Here is a 24,602-nt window from a genome sequence, read left to right on the forward strand (position 1 = left end):
CCCGCGCACTTCGCCACGTGCGTCGCTGACTGACAACTGTACCCCCACCTATATAGACCAACGCCCACCTTGCGAATATCGCCTTTATACTAGCTGTATAAAGATCGTAATCGTGAGAACTGTTTGTCGTGAAATTGTTTTTATTTTTTTGGGGGAAATGGTGTCAGCCCTCCACTGACTGGTAATTAGTTCAGTTTTTGCTATTTTACCCCTTTTACGTTATTTAGAGTTTCTCTTCTTGGCTTTTTTAATGTATTTTGGAAATTGATGCATACTTACGCAAAAGCGTTAAGCCAGTAACGTAGGTAAATGAATAACATATTACTTGACGTGTATTCGTGTATGACGTCGGACACTTTACCTTATATGATTTGATTACACTTTAATTTCCTATTATAAGTATACCTATTATAGATAGATGCACCATTACTCAAACACTGGAACAGTCTACATGTGTCCGCAACAGATGTTAAGAAATGGTGCATCTAGATTGCCTAGATTTTATTCTATTTCTTATTGTATTTTATTATTTTATAATTTATCTGTGTGTTTTAAGAATTGTAATTGCATGTCACTAACCTTAATTCATTTTAAGTTTTGTTGTACTTACTAACACTATATGGATCAAAATGATTCGAATTATATAAATAATTGAAATTGAATTATGACACTATTATTCATTGACTGACATAGTTAATAACGTGCAGGGTGCCAGTAATAGTAATTTAAACTTAGGTATCGGTGAAGGTGAGTCAATTTGGCAAACATTTTCAACTTTTTATTTGCTTTTTAAATTACTAGCTTATTTTGTGACGCTTATGTCACTTTTTTATTTTAAGTTGTATAATTAATAGATTTTTGATGTAGTTTGGCCCTATAAATTCTAAAAGTGGCTTGGCGCGCTTATCAAAACGCTGTGCCCCGATCCCGATCTGATGGTTAATATTCACTAGTAACAACTGTCTAATAACGTAATAACACACGGAGGCAGACCGCACCTCAGCGATGGACATACTTATAATGATCTGTTATCTGCGAATTAACCTAATTAATCAGAGGTCTCCTTTATACTATACAGTTTATATTAGCCTGTAGTCAAGTGGTCAAGCATTGGGAACTGCCCTGCATTGATAGCGGATAATTTCACATTCCGTACTGGGCTTCTAAAACTGCCGGCGACCTTATTATATACTCTGCTTTAAAAGTTAAAAGTGTCAATACATTATTTATTTAAGAGGGCCTAGAAACAAGCCTTTTCGAATCGTCATTTACAGAAATCTTAAGTCTTCACGCCTGTAGTAAAGTGGTTAAACGCGAACAGCCCTGCAGTGATAGCGGATGATTTCATATCGCATGCCAGCCGCGCGGCTGTCTCGCGCTCGCGTCTCTATCCTAATTAATCGGCGTCTGCACCGCGCCACGCCGCTTAACGGTAAGCACCTGTCACTACCGCAGCGTTAACGAAAGACGACACAGTAACAGCTTCTTACTATGGCGCTAAAACTAAAGCACTCGGCACCTAGGTAATGTATTTTTATAATCACATTTCGTATCGACGACGACGTCGTGTAAACTAATGCGCGATTGTAATAATCTCAACAGCATTGTATGATACTCTGTTTTGTTTCTTTACTCCTGTTTCACAGAAGACCTGCTCTCACGCGCCTTTTTCGAAAGTAAACTATATCCAATTATTTTCTTTAATTCTGTTGCCATTATTAGTCAATATAAAAACGGTAAAGTTAAAACTAAGAACACGTTTTGCAAGTAGAGCAACTGGTTTCACGGCAAGATAAGATGGCACGGTTTAGTTCTCTGTAAATTGAATTTCAGTTATATTTTTAGGCGGATCAATCGAAGGGCTCCAATTCTACAAACAATAAGAACCTATTCGTGACTGTAAACGATTCAAATTAATACTCAATTATCGGAATAAGTAATAACTAATTCGTAGAACAAAATTAATATTGCATAAGAACCTATTGCGCGGCATTTTCAGCATTTACGTTAATGATTGCCTTAGTCAGCGGCAACAGTAAACATTAAACATATGGGGTTGAATGTGTATATTACTTTAGCCGCGTGCGCTGACACGCCCCAATTATGCAAGTGAGACACCAAAAAACTACACTACTACTCCTATTTTAGACTTTCTTTAAAAACATTTAGAGTTCAAATTGCACCGGTGTAAATGGTATAGTTAATGCGTTCTCATGTTAAACCTGCAAAGTGTAACTCGAAGTATGGTTAACGCATGTTACGATGCGAAGTCCCGCGACCAAATTATCTCTTTACTCACACGATTGCATTAACGGGTGTGAATGGAATTCGCACGGTGCATAACGTAGTACGGTGCAACATTCTTTGACACAGATATAAATAATGGATTATGTATAAGGGAATGTAAGTAACAACGTGTAAATCTAGATGAAGGTAACGGCAGTGAAAACTAAACATTACATTTTACAGTTAATAAACGTTAAACACTATATGCATAGCTACAAATTTTGGGAATATTTTATTTTTTACAAACACTTATTTTTCCTAACGGTACTTTATTATATATTGATTGAAATCAGCAATCAGCATAATCAATAAGATCATTGAAAGACTGCAAAAATCGTTTTGAGTTTTGATTTTGATTAATTGACCTTTAACTTATCGTCATACACATACTTGCATTGCCTATTTACGAAAACCTTAAATTTAGAACCATACTATTAATATCTATAGATCCCTTTTTGTTTACGAATGCTGGCATAATTCACTGATATTATCCCTTTAGTTGGCAGCGGAAATAAATTTACACATTCAAGAGCAGTGAAAACGTGGAAACTCTAAGTACAGTGACCCATTGTATTTGCTTTTAAGTTTATTTTAAGCATTTAAAAAATTAAAACTTCTATAAATGCGTAGTTGACCTACATTGTTATTCAGAAGCAGAGTCACGTCGACGAGAATTCTTAAACAAAACAGAGATAAAATCGGCTGCTTTAATTAAATCCCATTAACATAACAAAGGTTTGTAACGCCAACCTTAAATTAAAACCACAACTGTGCGGAGACAATTTGGACGGAGAGAACATGTTTACGAGATCTTACAGTCACAGATCACAGATCGCTTACTAGACGGAGCAAGCTATCCCGTAATAATAAAATATGAGTGCGAGCTTTAATTTAAATTGCATGTACGATTACACGTTTACAAACTGTAAATAACAAATTTAAACATTGGCATAGGATGAAATTGATGAATGCAATTTAACTATGCAGTTCGCGGGTACAGCAAGTATGATACACTACAAAAATCTTAATTGCACTCCTCAATTGAACAAAAAACACGAGAAAAACTAAACTAGAAGCAGACAACAGGCGACTTAGCCAAGGTGACAATCGCTTGCGCTTCGCCATCGAATCGCTTTGTGCCTCTCACTCTTCGAAATTAGTGTGACAGTGACAGTTGCGTTTCGTTCGCTACGTAGCGTTAGCGATTGGCATCTTGTCTACGGGACCAGGTCGGCTTATTTGTAGAAAGCAATCTCACACATTAACAATAAAATCCAAGTACAATTCAAACTTATGCTAAAAATAAAACCTAAAACTAAAAACTAAATATAAAAAACTTCCCCCCAACCAAATCACCCCCTTCTGGCATGGTCGCAAAAGCTCTAGCGGCGTTACTCGTCGGCACCGCCAGACTTAGCCACTGGGCAAAGAAAGCGTCCGCCCTATGATCGCCTGAGACGCCTATCAGCCGGACCGACCGAAACTTCCTTGACAAAATTCTTGGTGTCAGTCGACAACGGGTCAAATGTCTCCATAGCAAGCGCCGCAAATTCATGCTCATTCTTCAGGAACGGGTATTTGCGGTGCTTTAAGTTTCCTAATCCTGAATGATACCTAGATATAATTAAATGTAATTATTTATGGGCCTTGGCTCCCTGAACATATAGTATTTTATGCAACCCAAAATTCTTGGTGTCAGTCGACAACGGGTCAAATGTCTCCATAGCAAACGCCGCAAATTCATGCTCATTCGTCAAGAACGGGTATTTGCGGTGCTTGAAGTTTCCTAATCCTGAATGATACCTAGTTATAATTAAATGTAATTATTTATGGGCCTTGGCTCCCAGAACATATAGTATTTTATGCAACCGTTGTTTAAGGGAGGTTAAAAAAAGCGAGTGGCGTGGCGTGAAACGCCACGACTCCACGAGTATTTAATTACTCAGTTATACAACGTTGCATACATTGCAATAGTTTTTAATACAGTTGCTCAAAAAGTGCTACTTTACGTAGATGTTTAGCGTGCGGAAAGTTGGTTTTCGCGAACTAGTGCTTTTCACTTTTTCATTTTAGGGTGAAGGGTGTAAACAAATAAAATAATAAGCCGACGGGCCGAAGGCCCGACGGCGAAACGGCGAGACTTGCGAAGGCCGAAGGTCGAGCTCCGCGTAGGGCCGAAGGCCTGAAGCGTCACCTGAGAGGGGGAAGTTGGAGCTTAAACATGACCCAATAGTGAAAGTGTCTTGACAAGCTCACGTCGGGCCTACGGCCTTGTTTGGCCAGGCCGTCCAACATTTTTCCGACCGAATCCGGTAGACCAAAAGTCAGATTTTTCTGGAGGTCACCAGACCAACCTCTATACGACGGTACCAAAGTCAAATACGGGGGGTATTTCACTCCTTCTGGGATAACAATCATGTCAATCAGTCATCGGATTGCGGCTTTATATTATACAGATTAATTAAACAGATTTATTGAATAAAGGATTGGACATTAGATTCTTTATTAAGTTAATCAAAAGCCATCAATGAGCGACAAAACGATATCGCTAGGTCTCTGGCCAGGATCCACTTGTCATTTCGTGTTTCACCGCTTGTGCTAGTCGTACGTCGTTATTGGTGTAAAAAAAGTTTATATATTGGCGATCACTTTTTTTTTCCTTGGATCATTTATATTGTGATCGTCATTGAGATGGCGGATTAAATTACCCGTGCTGATACTAATGCTATACGACTTAATTTTTACCAAGTCAAATATGCTGTTAGCATCGCCGTTTTGTGCGTTATTCAAGTGTTTTTTTTTTGCCGTCTTTTTCACACACAAGTTTGCCAAAGTGTTTCCAGCAACTGCTGTTTTTTTTTAACTTTAGTTTAGAATATAGTCTGTATTTTGAACACACTAACTTTGTAAATTTTTAATCGAAACATTTTCGTTTTCGACGCCATTTAACATCGACAGTAAAACATGCGCACTCTGTAGTTTCTGACCACTAACTGCCTACGCTACGTCCCTTAGAGGTGCAAGGCACGGCCGGCACACAGAAATACGTGTCGCTTTGAAATTAATATTCTCCTTCATAGAATTGCGAGCCCCAGAGTGCGAGTATCGTACTATCGATCTTTTTTTTTAAATATAACGCGAATCTAAACAAAGTATAACAGTAAAATTTCGATTTTATTACCTCATACCTTTACATATAGAAGGCAGTGTTGTCTATTTTACTCACTCAGTGATTATAGTTAGAATTGAAATAATTTGAATAAAAAACTTTGTTAGTACTATATGAATTAATTAGAAAATTTGCCACGCCGATTTACGCCGGTTAAATTCATCGGCGGCGGCGGCGCGGCGCACATATCTAGACGGTGCTACTTTACCGCACTAGTGCGATAATTAGCACATTACGTGACTATGCCGAATATTTAAAGGGCCATATGTACTGTAAAACGTTATACGATACATGTGCGAATAGGTAATTCGCAACTCGTGTCGATTTAATTAAAACACTCCCTTCGGTCGTGATTTAATTTATCGCCACTCGTTGCGAAATTCCTATTTTCGCACTTGTATCGTATATACTATTGTAGATATGCCTGATGGATTTTATTTACCTCATGGACTATAGGAAAACCTTTGTAAATATTAGGCAAGGCGGCGGTAAAGCTCTATTGGACGCCCGCCACTGATACAGAGTCTACAGGATGTAGTCTACGTCCCGGTTACATAAGACGGCCCACTCTGGAGCGTTCTGGCCACTATTTATATGCACTTTCCATTCCCGGCCGCCGTGACACATATTACATACTCCAGTGAGTAAGGGTGGCTAAAGATATTCCTAGCGTTCTACACGTTTGCTGGATCTAGATCGTGAAGCGTTTGACATTGTGTTTTTTATTGTTTACGAACGTAACATGAAGAAGCGGACTAGTTTTCCTGTCTACTTCAAATATTAGAACGAGGTAAAGACTTTTATCATACAATTTTTACACTACTGACCTAAACAGAACGAACTGGTGCTTTGATGAATGTTGATAATAAAGTATGAAAGTAATAGTATTAGTAGCGGAAATCAGAAATACAGCTTTATGCGAATGTTATCTTTGTTACTCCAAAAAGGCGAATTTTATGGTTCCTGTCCTACCTCTTCAATCACCAGCTCCGCAAACCATACGGCTAGAAAATTTAGTTCAAACACTACAAAATAGAGGCAAGTAATAAATAAAATTAAATTCAGATATTTACCTTATACTTTTTCACACACAATAGTCATTTTCTTAAAATCTCATTGATAAATTTAGACAGTAACGAATTGATTTAGTTAAAAAAACCGGCCAAGTGCGAGTCGGACTCGCGCACCAAAGGTTCCGTACCATTACGGAAAAAACATCAAAAAAATCACGTTTGTTGTATGGGAGCTCCATTTAAATATTTATATTCATCATCATCATATCATCATATCAGCCCTTTATCGCCCACTGCTGAGCATAGGCCTCTCTTCCAGTACGCCACTTGTCCCGGTCCTGAGCTAATCTCATCCAGAAGTGACCCGCAACCTTCCGGATGTCGTCCACCCAACGAGCCGATGGACGCCAGGGGCTTCTTTCATTCGAAAGCGGCCATTATTATATTATTCTGTTTTTAGTATTTGTTGTTATAGCGGCAACAGAAATACATCATCTGTGAAAATTTCAACTGTCCAGCTATCACGGTTCATGAGATACAGCCTGGTGACAGACAGACAGACAGACGGACAGCGGAGTTAGTAATAGGGTCCCGTTTTTACCCTTTGGGTACGGAACCCTAAAAAACAATCGTCCACAAAGAATAAAACCAACGAATGTCATCATACAGCAGTAAATCATGGCCTGTTAAAAGATAGCGGTTAGTTTGACACGATTAGTCCTATTAGTAGTAGGTCGTTTACGAGTCACCGACGACGGCCTTGTTTTCCCTTAATTCTGGTTCCAGTCAAGGATGTCGAAAGAGGCCTTGTTTTGTTTTAGAATATATATTGTTTATTTTATTGCACTAATATATATTTGTGTGCTTGAGAAAACAAACGCTTCTTGGTACGAAATGTCATTCGCTACTATCAAACTTTTCGCCAAAAGAAAAACACCGGTAATTCTCCGGCTGCCCAGGGCCTAGGTTTCCCTGTATATTAGTAATTGGACGGCCAGCAGATAGTTGCTCTTGAAAATCTAAAGGGGCCCACTGACGATCAGTCCGCCGGACGATATCGGCCTGTCAGTTAGAACAAAAATTTGACAGTTCCATACAACTGATAGTCAGTGGGCCGCTTTAGGATTGTATCCTTTAACTTGTAGAGCAATGTGTCGTTGCAACATTATAAGAAGTGTGTTTGGTAGGTTCAGAAAAAAATGCGAACGGGAAAGATTTGACTAGACTCGTAGTACTCGACTCTGATGTTTACGATGGCACTGATGGTGAGAGACCTTGTTTTCCTCTGGTTCCAGTGAAGAATGTCGTAACGGAGGCGTTGTTTTCAAGCTGGGCGTTTTAATCATCCGCCCACGCCCGCGCCGGCGCATCACGAGATTTCCTTAGTCAAGTACAGGAAAAGCCATTAAAATTTTAAACGCCATCAATGCTTCAGCAAACAACCTCCCACACCTCTGTATTTAGGATCTGTCAGCAGCTAGTAAAGATACCTTAAAGGGATACAATCCCCTTTTGTACAAATGTACTGTCATGTAATATTTAGTATAGAAATGAAGGGTTTAAATAAAAAGTTAGGTTGTTAAATAATAGACAATGAATACGAGATAAACAATTTATTTACCTTAACAATTAAACAATCTTTAACCAGATGAAACCAACATTATATGAGAACAGTTACCGTAAGAGTGCACGTTAGAGGTTAGTCAATTAGACCAGCCAAGTAGAGTTCTATACAATTTAAATACCTACCTATAAAATTTTAGTAAAATCGGGCCAAATAAGATATTTGCAATCACGAGTATGGAATTTGTAATTTTCCGCCCAAGTCGGAGTGAAATCTATTTATGCACTGAGCTGAAAGGTCGGGTTATGCGAATTGTGTCGCGCATAAGAATGGAATGTTTTCGTAGATGAGTTACAAACAATGCATTATTCCGGCTACTGCCTACAATGAAGGCGAGTGTATACACAATAACATATTTACGTTGTGATTTCGGGTTAGTGGTAGATGGACAGGGAAAGTTCGATCAAGTGGTCGTAGGTGTATCCCAAACCTAACTCCGCGTAATGTTAAATAACGGAAATTTATATTCCTTATTAATATCATCATTCATAATTTCACTAATATTTTTTCTTTGTAAATTTGTCTCGCTGCTGCGGTCTAATTAGACTTTAACTTCGTCAAAATCAACAAAAATGTTATATAATATGCACCGTGTCGTGTCTTGCATCCGTTAGGTTGTTTTGATACGGTTCATGCATGAATTTAATGAAGACATTACCTTGTTGCGTTAGTGATATTGTCTCGTTCGATGTTGTCAGAGACAGTATTCGACAGTTTATGGGTGGCAGTTAAATATACCCGTCTCGGTTTGTCGTCACAAATAGAATTTTGGCACTGACTGTCCGTGGTTGTGTAATTCACATATAAACCACTTGTTGAATTTAAACTGTCTACATATCGTTAATATATCTTTTATTATAGTATTAATCATCATGTTTAGCTGACAAATTAATTACGCTGGAGATTTTAAAAAGAGAAACTATAACGTTGGAATTACCAATTATTAGGTATTAATACTGCTTTTGTGGTTGTATACGTACATGAAAAAATGTTTACATGAAATACACACAATTTGAGCTTTATCGACAACGTGGGCGGGTAATTAGTCTACTCGTCCTCATTTTGTATATGCACCTTGACCTCGTTAGTCTTTATGATGTTTCTATATTCTATTATCCAGTTTAATACCGTTTTTAACAGAGTAGAAAAAAATTAGATTTTGCTTCCATGCCGTAAGTTTGGAATAATAGCAAGGCAACAAAACGGACTACGTTGACTCCTTGTCACGCAACCAAATATATCTTCTTCACATCTCTGTCTAGCGATTAGACAGAGTTTGACAAGCCAGTGAAATGCGTTACGCCACATGCAACATGGTGACATTGGTGACCGATTGTAGCCACCCCCCTTTAAATAAAAATATATTTCTGATTATCTCGTTTAAATATCTGTCTAAATTGTATAAATTTTCTTAAGGACGAAATGAAATACGAGTAGTGATCGAGTCAGTTGTGACCGTGGTTTACTGCCAAATGCATTACCGTTAATGCCATAAAGTTGCGAGCATAACACGAGCATGTTGGCTTCCAAACATGTATTAGGTATTATGATAAGCGAGGGGGTGTCGTCGCATGCGATTAGCGCAAGGTACGTCCGCTGCGCCGCGCCGGCCATGCGAACCATATTACCGATATCTAACGACAGCATCTTGGACCCGTGTCAACATGCCTATGACAAACCACTTTCAGTTTCTAAATCTGCTACTTATATGTATATCAAATTAACGTATACACCGTTAATTCATTAAATTTCTGGCGCGGCATAAGAGTATTAGTCACATGAGTTCGCTGCCTCCACAACATTTTATACCAAAGATATTTGTATTTAGGGCTGCCTCTGTGACACCTATCAACAAAGCGCTATTTAGACGTATTTCGGCCGCCTTTCAAAATAGTTCTGTGAAATCGTTGCTGTGATTTTAACATGAAACAAATTTTTCACTCTATTATGGCGGCGGAAAATAATTTATTTTTTTCACTTATAAAAAATGCAAGCATAGTTTTGATAAATGTGTTCTTTCACGCTTTCTAAATATTGTATCAAACGTATACGTAGACTCAGCAGTTTTACTTTTTAATTTCATGTAGCATATACTAAACTGAAGTCGTACGTTTTTTCTGAACATTGCTCGCATACTTTTGGCGGTTGCTAGTGCACCTCTTACGCCTGTGAATTAGTGCTGTCGTTAAGTGGTATTTAGTTGATTCGCTCGGCTGTCAACCGAGTGACAAACGAACGTATATACGAAACGAGATTGCCTATAAATACAGTTTTATTACGGAAAAACTACTTTAGACTAGTCCGATATACCTACCATCTAAATAGCTAATAGCTAGGGTAAAGATGAATTTAACTATTAGCGCGAGACAATCGGATTCTTGAGATGTTTTTGTTTATTGTTAGTTTAATTTTAACAACACATTCTGATACACGAGGGCGGGGCGTTGCGCATGGGATTTCATAAGTCTGTTAAATTAATGTGATGCCACTAGCGACATCCACGCTAAGCATCCCCAAATACATTCTAAAATAAAGAGTGCCTTGGACGACATTAGAAGCTTTTACGTAAACATTTCAGCACGCTGCTGTTACAACAAAATTTGGTCTCAAATCAATTTATTTTTTCGTTTAACGACTGATGTTTAGTGCCTGAAAAAACTTTTATTGCATGCAGAATGAACAGGCTTGCTAATTTTAATATGAAAATTAGAATATTTACATAACTGAAACAGGAGTTAGAGTTTATCCTTGGCGTACGTTTTAAGTTTTTGACGTCAATGTTTTAAATACAAGAGGGGCGCGCGTGTTATATGCATGATTCACTGCACTAGTTTCTAGCCAATTTATAGATTTTTTATAGACTTTCATACACTAACATTTCAAACTTTAGGCCCATCTTTTGAACTTTAATGGCGTTAATCACATGTGACGGTGACCTACATTTCGTGAAGCGCATTTTTCATTGCATTCAATAAAATTTTCCTAACCGAATTAAAGGAGAGGCGAGGTAAGGTGACTAAGGGAATTAAAGCATTAACTGTGTAAACAAACTTATATGGACTTCAGAATTTTTGAAAGTATATTTTGCCGGAGGCTTCGACCGAATTAATCATACCAAGTAAGAATCCTTAATCTTCAATATAAAGAATATCAAGATGCTTCTAAATATAGGCGTATTCATACATATTGGGCAATAAATTAAAAAGTCCCGGTGAGCAACAGCCGCGGAGCAGATAATCATAATAGTAAACATCCGCACAATACGTGCTTGCGCAAAGCATGCAGTTTCGAGGCATTTCTGCCATGTATCGGCAGTGTTTACGCTCTGCGACCCTGGACGACGGCAAGAATAACCTTTCTTATACAATATTCGCTGGCGAGCCGTTATAGAGCCGAGCGTGCAGTTAGGCTGTTCCGATGATTCGAGCCGCCCATTGAAGAAAATATCTTCAGTAACTCCATTGCAAAATCCATACAATTGTCTACCTTATTAGAATGTAATAAGGTAAATAGTTGAACGGATGTTCAATTATTAATACGGCGATATCCTTAGCTGGGCTGTGTTACTGACTTAATTGTTGCGAGGCACGACAGGCCGACTCTAAGTTTTAAGTGCTGTGAACGATCCTTATTGCATAATCTGCTCTAATCCGCTAATCTGATAAGTTGGGAGTTACTAAAGGAATGAAGTTCCATGAGTGCTATGCATGGTATTTATTTTATTTTATTATAGTGTATTTATGAAAACGAATAAATTCAAATACCTTGGGTCCGTGCTACACGAATCTGGTGAAATCGATCACGACGTCCAAGCTTGAATAAGCGCTGCCTGGGCAAAATGGCGAGAAGTAACCGGTGTCCTCTGCGACCCCAGGATACCGTTGAAGCTAAAGGGCCTCGTGTACAAGAGCATCATCCGCCCAGTCCTGAGACCTGGCCTGTCCTCGGAAGACATGTCCAGCAGCTTCACGTCACGGAGATGAAGATGGTGCGATGGATGTGTGGCGTTACGCGACTAGATCGCATATGTAACGAACACATCCGTGGCAGCCTCGGAAGCCGTGACGTAGCAGATAAGCTGCAGGAAAGTCGCCTCCGGTGGTATGGCCATATAAGCCGCAGACCGGTGGACTACGTGGGAAACAGATGCCTCAACCTCACTGTCCAAGGCCTAGATCACGCGGCCGCGGTAGGCCTGAAGCGCTGGCTGGACGTCGTGATGGCGGATATGCAACAGAACAATCTCACACCTGAGGATGCTGAAGACCGGCCAAAGTGGAGAAGAGTAGGAAAGCGACCCCTGGCGCTGGGCCGGGAAAACGCTAGGTCGAAGAAGATAGTGTATTTATGAATGTAACTGCTTACCTACTGCTACAGATAAAATTATTTCATGCCTCACGCGGAATGCATATATTTGACGCAAGGCACTATTCTGATCCACTTTTAATGTAAAAATATTCTTGTAAGTTTATTTTATAACGACATCGAAGACAACTATATGTTTCGTTTTTCGTTTTTTTTTTTGCATTTTATTACTTTCGACTCGTATTTAGAAATAGTATACGAAATTCAACTAAAATCCTGATACCTGATATTCAAGCTTGGACGTCGTGATCGATTTCACCAGATTCGTGTAGCACGGACCCAAGGTATTTGAATTTATTCGTTTTCATAAATACACTATAATAAAATAAAATAAATACCATGCATAGCACTCATGGAACTTCATTCCTTTAGTAACTCCCAACTTATCAGATTAGCGGATTAGAGCAGATTATGCAATAAGGATCGTTCACAGCACTTTAAACTTAGAGTCGGCCTGTCGTGCCTCGCAACAATTATGTCAGATGTGGTGTTTAAATATATCTAAGAACTAAATCTAGGCTAGGCTAAAGAGATTCCAGTATGGGTCAATTCAATCCTTGTCACATTGACTCCTCATATCTTTCTTGTTGTCATTGTTTTATAAAAAAAACATTGACCATTGATTATGTGCAGTATCAGCACTAGCATCATCGCCATGCAAGGATGGCGTTGAAATAATTTGATTTAAATGCTCCTGCTGCTGATTTAAGGGGTGTTTTGTATCGATATAACAAACGAAGGTCAAGCAACAAATAGTCTGGTTTAAGACTAAAAACCCGGCCAAGTGCGAGTCGGACTTGCGCATGAACGGTTCCGTACCATTACGCAATAAACGGTAAAAGAATCACGTTTGTTGTATAGGAGCCCCACTTTTTATACCCACCAAAATATTTATTTTATTCTGTTTTTAGTATTTGTTGTTATAGCTGCAACAGAAATACATCATCTGTGAAGATTTCAACTGTCTAGCTATCACGGTTCATGAGATACAGCGTGGTGACAGACGGACGGACAGCGGAGTCTTAGTAATAGGGTCCCGTTTTTAGCCTTTGGGTACGGAACCCTAAAAAATTTAGTGCATTGTTATTGTTCGCCGAGCAGATGTCAGGTCAGTCATAATCCTCGTTTTGGCAAACTCCGCGCCGGTCGTTACGCCGAGTCCATAACTCATGCTCATGCTTGAGGATAATATGCTTGGAAATAGATACACGCCGAATTGGATACTTGACACATGTTGAATATTATAACAAAATTTAGCTGAATGGATAGAAAATGAGCCATTCATTATAAAAAAGTGGAAATTAAAAAGATATATTGAGATTATAAAAAAAATATAAGGCTCCAGCATGGATGTAAGTAAAGGGAGGTAGATATGGCACCAGGCGCTTGATCGTGAGCCATCAATATAGGTTCCGGAACCTATATTGAGTAAGTCGTACGGCTGACGCCAATGTGTCGAGATTGTCAAAATCTTCTACTAAATATTGCCTATATTTAGTTTTGTCAACTATGAACGTCACGCGTCTATTTATTAATGAAAGGTCATTGGGCTCCAGTCTCAAAAATTAAGTTCTTTTTTACTTTTAAAAAGAAAAATTCGATTCCTTAGATTTTATTGAAAAATAAATTGTATGACAACTATATACATAAAAGCAATATTTCAGGATTAAAATAGCAGTTTTCTTGATCTTTAATACATTTAGGTCAGACTACAGTAATGTGACGTCACATATAAATATCATTTAGTTAGAGGCGTTACAATCGTCGAGTGCGAGCGTCAGATTTTCTCATCCTCAGGAAATTCAAGATCTATTGACATTATTTACAAAAAACGTCAAGTAGCCAATTGTTGCCAATCTGCCGTCCATGCTGGTGGAGTGTGCAGTTATGTTTGTATTATTTGCTTCGATTAATTTTATCACCTGGAACGGTTTGTTTCATTGAAACGTGTCGGAGTAATAAAAGTTGAAACCGTTCTTAAGCTTTTGAGCACCAAGCGACATACCTATATATCACTCAAGACATGGCAAATACACCAAAACAATTTCTTAAGCTTTGAAATTCCATTAAAAATCTAAATGACTTGAGTAATCAATCATAAAAGCAGAGTAACTTGTGTGTACCTTATTACTTTTTACACAGTTTTCCGATATACGTCTGTATTCACTCTGTATACGTTGTGGCATGACACTGAACGCCAGGATTGCCGGCATAGGGGTATATTGCAGTGGCAAGGAACGCCTAATTAACAGTACTCCTAGCATTTTAAATACCTAACAATAACAACGGAGGAAATATAGGTAGCTTACCTACTTATGTAGAGCGCTTTCATTTGTCCAAATCAAAATGAAAGTTTACCGTAACCACTTATAATTTACATTTTCTAACATTATTTCAATCTAAATATGTACATAGTAGTAGCAGAAGTGAATACTTTATCCTTTATACTATTAACTTTATGTATTTAAGTATTTATATATTATATATATCGTTGTCTGAGTGCCCATAACACAAGCCTCCTTGGGCTTACCGTGGGACTTAGTCAATCTGTGTAAGAATGTCCTATAATATTTATTTATATTTATTTATTTATATTTATATTTATTTATACTGTCTAACTATTTATTAACCTAATGTGTTTTGTCAGTAATGTAGAGACTAAATATTATTTATAAGATTTCCCTTTATGTCCCAAAAATAACTGCTAACTGTGGAATGTCCCAAGATTATTAATAGTCATAATACATGACTAATCTAATATAATTATCTAATTGTATATTTAGATTTATTAATAAGCATGAAACCCACGTTAAAAAAAACAAATGTGTCACTTCATTTAATCTGTTGAATTTATTTTTGGACACGTGCATAAAAGCTTTCTCATGGCAATTACACCTGTTAATAAATGTAATCCTTAAGTAATCCTTATCACACCGACTACGGATAGCGTATTAGGTAAATGATTTATTAAAATGTTCTTGCCAAGCTATTTTAGACTTATCGCTTAGTTGAACGTATATACACGCTAGTTGCATTGAATACATTTAAACAGACCGGTTAACATTGCACGTTGCTGTCGTCATAAGAAAGCTTTTTAGTTTAGGCCGACCAGCCTTAAAAGTGATCTTCGATTATTATGTATAGTTGTCATTTTCAAGGTTCTGAAGGATTAAGTGAAATTTGAAAAAAAAAAAGAAACTACAATTTCTTGTATTACAAGTAAGTACATAGTATGTTAGGTATGGCTAATCATTTGTATGTAACGCAAGACTTCTCACGTTCCTAAAACGAGCTGCAAGAATTTATCATAATGTTACATGAAGAATGCACTTTGATCTCTTCGTTTCACCTGCCTTAAATCATATGCACCTGCAATAAATATGTGAGACCGTTCCAAGTCATATCAATACAATTCGATTGGTCGCCCTCATTGCCAGGTAAATAGTGATATTTCCATTAATTGAAATCACTACGAAACAGAACGCTTAAATCATATTTTATGAAATATGCAATACAGCTGCAGGGTACTCGAGGCACTCTAGACAAGTTAATTCTGTATGAGTGAGTCAGGCGAAAGGCTAGCTTGCGTAATATTACGCCCATTCATGGCGTAGCGTCGCCAAAACGTGAATATTCGTCGTGCCAAGCACCCTGCGTCTCCCTGTGCACTCAGGGTGTCCACTTTCTGATGGCGGGTCTTCGTTTTGCCCATTGTGGTATTTAACCACTAATCAGGTTTTCCTTAAATCTAGCGTCCATACATGGTTAATTGCATCTTATTTGTTGGCTGTACTTGGCTTTACTTTCGGAATTGCAGTTTGACAATTTTAACTACCCAAAAGAAACTTTAACATTATTCTAAATACTAATAGATCTGGAGTACTATACAAACCAATAATATTTTCATGTTAAATTTTTTTGAGCTTAATTTTTTTTAAGGTATGACCCAAAAAATTACTATTTGGTTCGATGTGGACACCCTGTAAATTATTCGCAGATAATATTTACTTTATTGTCTCAGTCCACGTGCCGCCGGAAATGCCGGGTTTGTTTAGCTTGCACATTTATTTCTGTCTGGGCGGTGTCATCTGAGGGCGTCATCCTCTGCCTCCCCGATATTGGGTGCGCTTGGCGCTTGCAGACCATTTCGCAACGTAACGCTCGCGCTACGCCCGACGCCGATGGAAATACGCGGCGCGGGGGTTTGCGAAACCGGTCCGTACATTGTCGCCACGACGTAGCCCAGTGCCCACTTTGTACTGGGGACGTGAGGTGGGTGGACAAACTGGTCATACACAACTCGTCGTAAAATTTTCATTTTTAAGAAAGACTTGCTGGATCAAGCAAAACTGCCCTTAAAAACAACAGGTCAAGTCAACTACTTATTATTAAGTGTCACAAGAGGAGCGAGAGAGATACTGGCATCACCAGTTTTCAGTGTTACCTCCGCCACACCACACTGTATACAAAGTGATACAAAATAATCTATATCCCTATCTAGATCTATAATCGAATTGTGTCAACAAACATGCTTAATATGACTTTGTGTTATTTGTAGAAATGTTGAGGGCAAAATGTCATGACCAGGGACCGAACAAATTGCGGATACTATGTTGCGTCATGTCTTATTTAATGCACCTTCCCACATAATGTATTTTCAAGGTCTGGCCTTGCCACACGAAGCTGATTATCTAGGTCACATTGAAGGACACGAAATGACTAGGATTAAACCTTAAATCGCGAAAGCAAGTGTTGCATAGAAAATTACTATATCTATAATTAGCCGATATGGTTGAATTGTCGAATGTGTCGAATCTTTCAGGCGTATTCTGTGTTCGCTCCGTATTAGCGACCGTGGCAAACCATACGTCAATCTCTCTCTATCACTCTTCCATGTTAGTGCAACAGAGACAGTTGCGTTGGTTCGCTACGGAGCGCAAGCGATTGGCATCTTGGCTAGGCACCCGGATCCATATCTGATCCAAATCTAATTCCAGGCTTGTTATTAAAATCAGAATATGCGTGTTCGATTTATTTGCATGTAATTTGGAGCTTCTTATTTGTTGATTACAGCGAACCAAAAAACATGGAACTTTAAAGAAAATGTCAGCTTAAACAAAATTAAAATACGCATGCCCACCAGCGGACCAATTGCAAAGTCAAAGTTTAGGTATGCGTTTTTTTTGCCAAGATGATGATTGGCAAGGATCAAAGAATCATCAGGAACCTGTACTGGAATCAAACAGCCAACATAAAAGTAGGAACATCAAGCACGAGCGACCTCAATATCCTAAAAGGTGTAAGACAAGGTTGTATTTTGTCACCGCTGTTGTTCAACCTTTATTCAGAATCTATATTTCAAGAAGCTTTCGAAAACGTGGAAACTGGTATCATAGTCAACAGAACGACAGTTAACAACCTCAGATATGCCGATGACACCGTTATTCTTGCCCACTCAATGGACGAACTTCAGCAGCTACTAGATCGTCTCAACTCTGTAGTAGAAGAATACGGCCTCAAAATGAATATAGCGAAGACCAAATGCATGATTGTGGGTAAGAATGTAACTGAACCTACCTCATTGATTATAAACGGTAATATAATAGAATGGGTTAAATTTTATAAATATTTGGGTAGCTCACTTAGTGAGAAATGGGATCCAGAAAAATAAATACGCATCAGAATAGAAATTGCCAGAAGTACGTTCATGAAAATGAAGAAACTTTACACAAATAAGGATATTAACTTAAACTTACGATTGCGCATGGTCAAATGCTACGTGCTGTCGATATTTCTCTATGGTGTCGAAGGGTGGACCATTAAAAAGACTATGGAGGCTAAGATCAATGCATTCGAAATGTGGAATGCATACCGAAGAATGTTAAAAAATTCCTTGAGAGACAAAATTTCAAACATTGAAGTTCTGAATAGAATGAACAAAAAACTTGAACTATTGACCACCGTAAAGACAAGGAAAAACCTCATATTTTGGACATATCTATAGACACGACAAGTATAACATAATTCGTAACATCTTGGAAGGGAAAATCGACGGCAAAAGGAGCAGAGGAAGGAGAAAGCTAACCTGGATAGACAACATTAAAAGCTGGTCCAATATTAATGACACTGCCAGTTTGTCTAGACTGGCACAGGATAGAACCAAGTTCCGTAAGATGGTCGCCGACATCCGCTGAGGATATGGCACAACAAGAAGAAGATGATTGGTCAATTTACACAGACCCGAAATACTATTGGTCTATTATAAAATTAGTATCATATTATCAGTATTTGTTGGAACGGCGAGCACATCATTTAACCGCACAATAAGGCATATTTTTTCCTTAAAGAAAAAGTCTTAATACTTCTTACTACGACTGTGATAACAGGCCGCCATTTGCGAACTAAACAGCTCAGAGGCACAATATTTTACGCACCACCCACCGCGGCACAAAATGTGTGGGGTCATTTTGCAGCGCTAGTTCTTCATCTATGTTTATTATCAATCGCTGGGTGATTAGTATATTATTTGTTTTGGTAATAATAATAACTGAAACCGTTGAAGAAAACTATATAGACGGTGAAAAAACAAAATTCTTGCGTTTTATCCTCTGGTATATTACAGTACATACAAAGTTAAATGGATCTTCTTATTTCGTAGCTACATCTTACGACTTTAAATAACAGTAATGCATACACCTGTCTCGAGAACACGTCCAAAATCAACAAGGCATTCCGCTCCGGCAACATTGTAATAAAATAGTTTAATGTGCGACATACGCGTGTAATTGTGACGTATTTTGATTTAATGGCTACTTGCTCCTCGTATTAATATGAGTTAGGTTAGCCGTTGCACAAATAAATATGAAATGGGAAATATGCAATTAGCAATAGCAATCACGATAGGTATTCATGAAAGTGAAATTGGGTTAATTAATTCGATAACTCCATGTACTTAGTTACCGAATAAATTTCGAACTTATTTAGTAAGTATTTGAAAGGCAATATTGAGGTTTAGGGGATTGAATTGAGCTGATAATTTAGGAACTTCCGAAAAATGCAAGTGGCTCTTTCAAACTTTAATTCTTTAATGCTTTTCTCTACAGCCTTCATAACAATAATTACTTAAAATACTTGATAGAAAATATCGTGGGCATAAATGCCATAATTTGCCAGTGCCTCACAACCAAAATAAGTAATTTTCATTGTTGTTTTGCAAATTTCACTGCACCTCTACACTGTCATAGTACTTTTCCTTTATTGTCGGGGTTCCGTGCCCAAAGGGTAAAAAGGGGATCCTAGTACTAAGACTCCACTGTCCGGTTGTCCGTCTGTCACCAGGCTGTATCTCATGAGCCGCGATAGCTAGACAGTTGAAATTTTCACAGATGATGTATTTCTGTTGCCGCTATAACAACGAATACGAAAAAGTACGGAACCCTCGGCGAGCGAGTCCGACTCGCACTTGTCCGGTTTTTTGATTTATATATAGCCCCACATGTAAAAATAAAGGAATTGACGTGGACACATCGGCATCGTCCATTTTATCATAGGTATTATGTTATCTACGATTAGCTTGTAAAGGAATTATGTCACATCTAAAGCCAAGCAGGTCTAGCAGATTAGTCGGATGTCAGAGTCATTGGACAAAATGCCAACTTGGGTCGCGAAATGTACATTAGTTAGGCTGGCTATTGCGTTCCTTGGTACACCGCCAGAATGGCCGATCCTTTTGGCTTGTCGATACGGTGATCGCGGTGCGCCGTCGCTCGAAAATAATTGTCAGTTCAGAGATTAACCAACTTTAGCCGCCTGACCTATAAAGCGATACAGGTAAATCGTAAGTGACAAGCTGATTTGTATGGCGAGCATTGTTAAACCAATTTACGCTCATGTTTGGAATACATTATCGTGTGATTACAGATGGTTATTGCATGCAGCGTGAAATTTAGTTTTGCTCTTGGTTGATATAAGGAAAGTTGTACCGGCCGTATTAACTAATGCATGAGTCATTCTGTTGCATGTACAAATGATGAAATACATTAAACAAATTAAACTAAAAATTGTCCAGTTTTTTAGAGTCGACCGAGGGTTCCGTACTTTTTAGTATTTGTTGTTATAGCGGCAACAGAAATACATCATCTGTGAAAATTTCAGCTGTCTAGCTATCACGGTTCATGAGATACAGCCTGGTGACAGACAGACGGACAGAGGACTCTTAGTAATACGGTCCCGTTTTTACCCTTTGGGTACGGAGCCCTAAAAAAAGTAAAACCGACTTCAAAAAGGATAAAATAAAATATCATCGCGTATTATATGCGCTGGCTAAAGTTAGCCAGCTGGCTACTGATACGTGTGAAGTCGGTGCCAAACCGTCGTATCGTCCTCGTATTAGACGTGTTCCCCGACTGGTTTGCCCAAGGCACAATACCGCTGCATTTCGTGGCAGTTTTCGTTACGCTTCCACCTCCTATTTGGAATAGCATGACTGTTAGTAGGTTCAAGTCTAAACTGAAAACACACCTAATAGCTCAACAAGGTATTGCTGCCTAAGGGCATCATTCTACAATCTACATAGCTCCAGTTCCTAAATATTATTAACCCCCAAGTCGATTTCTAGTTACCGCAATTTAATGAATTTATATGTATAATCTGTGTACCTTTGCCGTAATATACAAGTATTTATATTTCATATTTACTATTGACAAATGTTTATTTATTATAACCTGATACACAAGTCGCGCAGTATGCCGTTCCGCACACCTCCACCTCCTCCTGGCTCCACAGAAAACCAGCGCCGTTGACAACGCTTAGTCGTGCCAACTGCATTGCTGAGTGGAGACCATTTCAGCCTCACATCCTTATCAGTTAGTTTTGTATTTTTCACTTTTCACTTTAGTTTTTTTTTCTTGTTGTTGTTAATGTATCTTTGTAATGTAATAATGATGTGTTGCCTGAATAATAATTATTTTATTCTATTCTATTCTATTCTAAACCAGATCATAAAAGCGTCAACATGCCGTCAACCCGAAAGCCAACCCTGGTGTAGTTCTAAAATAAAGAAAGAACCAGTATTGTAACTATTTGGCTTGGCACCGACTTAGCATCAGTAGCTGGCGCATATAAAACTGGTAATATGTTATTCTATTTTTTTTTGAAGTCGGTTTAACTTTTTTTTTAAAGAATAATTTTACTTATCCATTTTTAGTTTTTCTTACGAGTGATACATCTCGCTAGACTCGTTCCTGTCTGGCCAAACTGTCATGTCCCTAAACATTTATGCGCTTTGGGTGAGTTCCAAGTTTTAAGCTCTGGATCTGAAGCCATCAAGATTTGAGGAGTTCAAACTCATGGAACCCATCATCAGAACTAGACCTTAACACAAATGTTCCTTCAGAACTTACTTGAATACGTAAAGTGAAATATGCGTTGTTAAAGAGTCCCGTTCTAGTCATCATCAGCAGTTCCACTTAATCAAATGGCACTGTTTTGGATGAAAATGCATGGTTTGTTGATGAAAATACTAAAATCGCTATATGTATGCCTATGATTTGAGGAGTTCCCTGAATTCCGTATGTATCCCGTCATTACAACTAAGTTTGGACAAAAACGGGACCAACTAATGACTGTATACAATACATTCAAACAAAAAAATAATTTTCCAAATCGGTTGTAATGACGGAGTTTTGAGGTAACATACATACAAAAAAATACGGTCGAATTGATACCCTCCTCCTTTTTTGAAGTCGGTTAAAAGAAAGTGATTTTAAGCCTTCTTGTAATAATAGTGATAAGATAAATATGTTGACTAATTAATGACTTAGGCCTTAGGCATAAATAGTAGATTGTTCACCAAGGGATGAAAGGCACTCAGAGCGCCAATAGTCCGAGACTGAAATGGTGCCTTTCACTTGAGTTATACACTTCATTTCGAATACGAGGACAGTAAAATACATGTGTATTTAAAAAACATGACTAAGTATAAACTTTTATAGTATTTCTAGAGAGTATTTTTAATTAATTTAGGTAAAAGTATCTTGATTTATAGAATGGGGATTTGATGTCAGAATGGAAATTGTACAAATAATTTTAGATACGTCCGAAACATGGAAAATTATAATTTGTTTAATAGGTAAATACACCATAAGTCCCTTTTTAGTTGGTAAATGTGTAAGAAACATTATTTTCATTAAGTTTAAATTTATTTCTTATGATAGGAACCCCTTCACTTTATTAACTCGCTTAAAAATCTTCATCAAATCCACAGCGAAAACGCGAAAAGTAGTCAAGTGGCGCCGCGGATTTGCGCAAAAGCAGTTAAGTGGCGGGGCTCCGATTCAGCGCAGATTAAGAGAATTTTACAAAATCGTCGATTTAAACTTTCTGTTTTAAAGTATATATTAAATCACATATTGTTAGAATCAGCGTTAAATAGGCTAATTGAATAAAGCAATTAAATTATTATAATGTTTCATTTGGCCAGACCTAATCAAACTCCGGAAGAATGATAGTTTTCCAGTTTCCTTGCTAAAAATGACTACCACCATAAAACAAATTGATGATTGGAGGCACATGGTCCACGCCAACAAATTTGATACCAAGTGTCTTTGTGTTTCTTACGGTATGTTATCATTGTCTAACTTGCTACCCATTTTGGGCGCTAGAAGAGCGTAACTATACTTAAAAATGCCTTCAATTTCACCTCTAAATACGGCAACACCTCATTAGCCACTCACTGGGGGCCGACAGTTTACTGGTTATCGCATCCACCCGTGAGTAGTGGGCCGCCAGTTTACTGCTTTTCGATCCGACCATTCACAGGTTGACCGCCACTTGAATGGTTAAAAGTTTAAAGTGTAACTCAATAACAGACAAACGAATTCCATATAATACCGGCAAGTTACTTTTTCGTAATAGGCGCCATGGTAGTCCTTTTCTAGTTTCGGGGGGTGCAGATTCCCAAATTAACATCTGTCTCAAACTCATGTCTTAGCGTTTTTCCGGTGATATCTTCACATATAAATAAGTGCGTCCAGATCTAGCAAATATGCCGCGAATGGATGTATCTATCATAGGTTGACCGTCACTTGAATGGTTAAAAGAGTTTTTAAATTCCTACGATTAGCAGCATGCTTTTCGGTTATTAAGCGCGTTAAAATTTAAAATATCTTTAGGGCTCATTTGCGCGCAGACAAACGCGATGCGCGTGGGCAGCGGTGCCGGCGCTAGTCCTGCTTGTTTACCGCGTATTGTCTATTTGCGTCTGTCAGTTGACACAGGAGATCGATAATCAATTTTACTGTCACGTATCATACATGTAAACTCTACTATACAACCGTAATTCAGCCTATATTCACGCCAACAGCTGGGCTGTTTAAGCGTGAAGAGGAGTTAAAAAAAAAAAAAACATTTTTGTTTTTACTTTGGAATGGTGGCAGTGTGATAACATAAATTAATTCAGCACCCCCGATTTATACGAAAACGATACCAAACACGGCCTAGCAGCTTCACTGATACCTAGATATTAAGATAAAATCGAGCCCTAAATAAAACATGACAATATTAAGCTTAATCAGCTTTGTGTAAGTAGTCATGTCGCTAACACGCAAACTTTCCAAGATAAAAAAAAATAGAATAAAATGCGTTTATTTTCAGACAACTCATAGTGAAAAACCGAAAAATGGACGATACGTTTGCCATTATGTCGTGTAACTCAATAACAGACAAACGAATTCCAGATAATACCGGAAAGTTACTTTTTCGTAATAGGCGCCATAGTAGTCCTTTTCTAGTTTCGGGGGGTGCAGATTCCCAAATTAACATCTGTCTCAAACTCATGTCTTAGCGTTTTTCCGGTGATATCATCACATATAAATAAGTGCGTCCAGATCTAGCAAATATGCCGCGAATGGATTCATCTAGGAGAAGCGTTACATCCCCAGAATGCTGCGCGAGGCCATTGAGATTAAGAAATATCCAAACTTTAATAGGGAAGATGGCTTTCCTCTACCACCAGCTTGGGATCCTGTAGTCCATCTGATAAAGGAGCAAGCGAGATATAGACTGTGAGACCTTAGTGTTGGATGATGTTGGACATTCTGAGTATAATATGTTTTGAAAAGATGTGTCCCGCCGAGTTTGTAGCCGG

General features: G+C 38.2%; 1 protein-coding gene and 1 pseudogene across 2 annotated transcripts in view; both read left to right on the top strand.

Annotated features, from left to right (window-relative positions):
• LOC134745113 (protein piccolo) overlaps window positions 1–24,602 on the top strand; it is a 63,853-nt gene that overhangs the window by 7,565 nt on the left and 31,686 nt on the right. The gene's annotated exons all lie outside the window — the stretch shown is intronic.
• Window positions 11,840–12,418, top strand: LOC134745572 (uncharacterized; annotated as a pseudogene).

This window comes from Cydia strobilella, chromosome 11 (assembly GCF_947568885.1).
Source record: "Cydia strobilella chromosome 11, ilCydStro3.1, whole genome shotgun sequence".
NCBI lineage: Eukaryota > Metazoa > Arthropoda > Insecta > Lepidoptera > Tortricidae > Cydia > Cydia strobilella.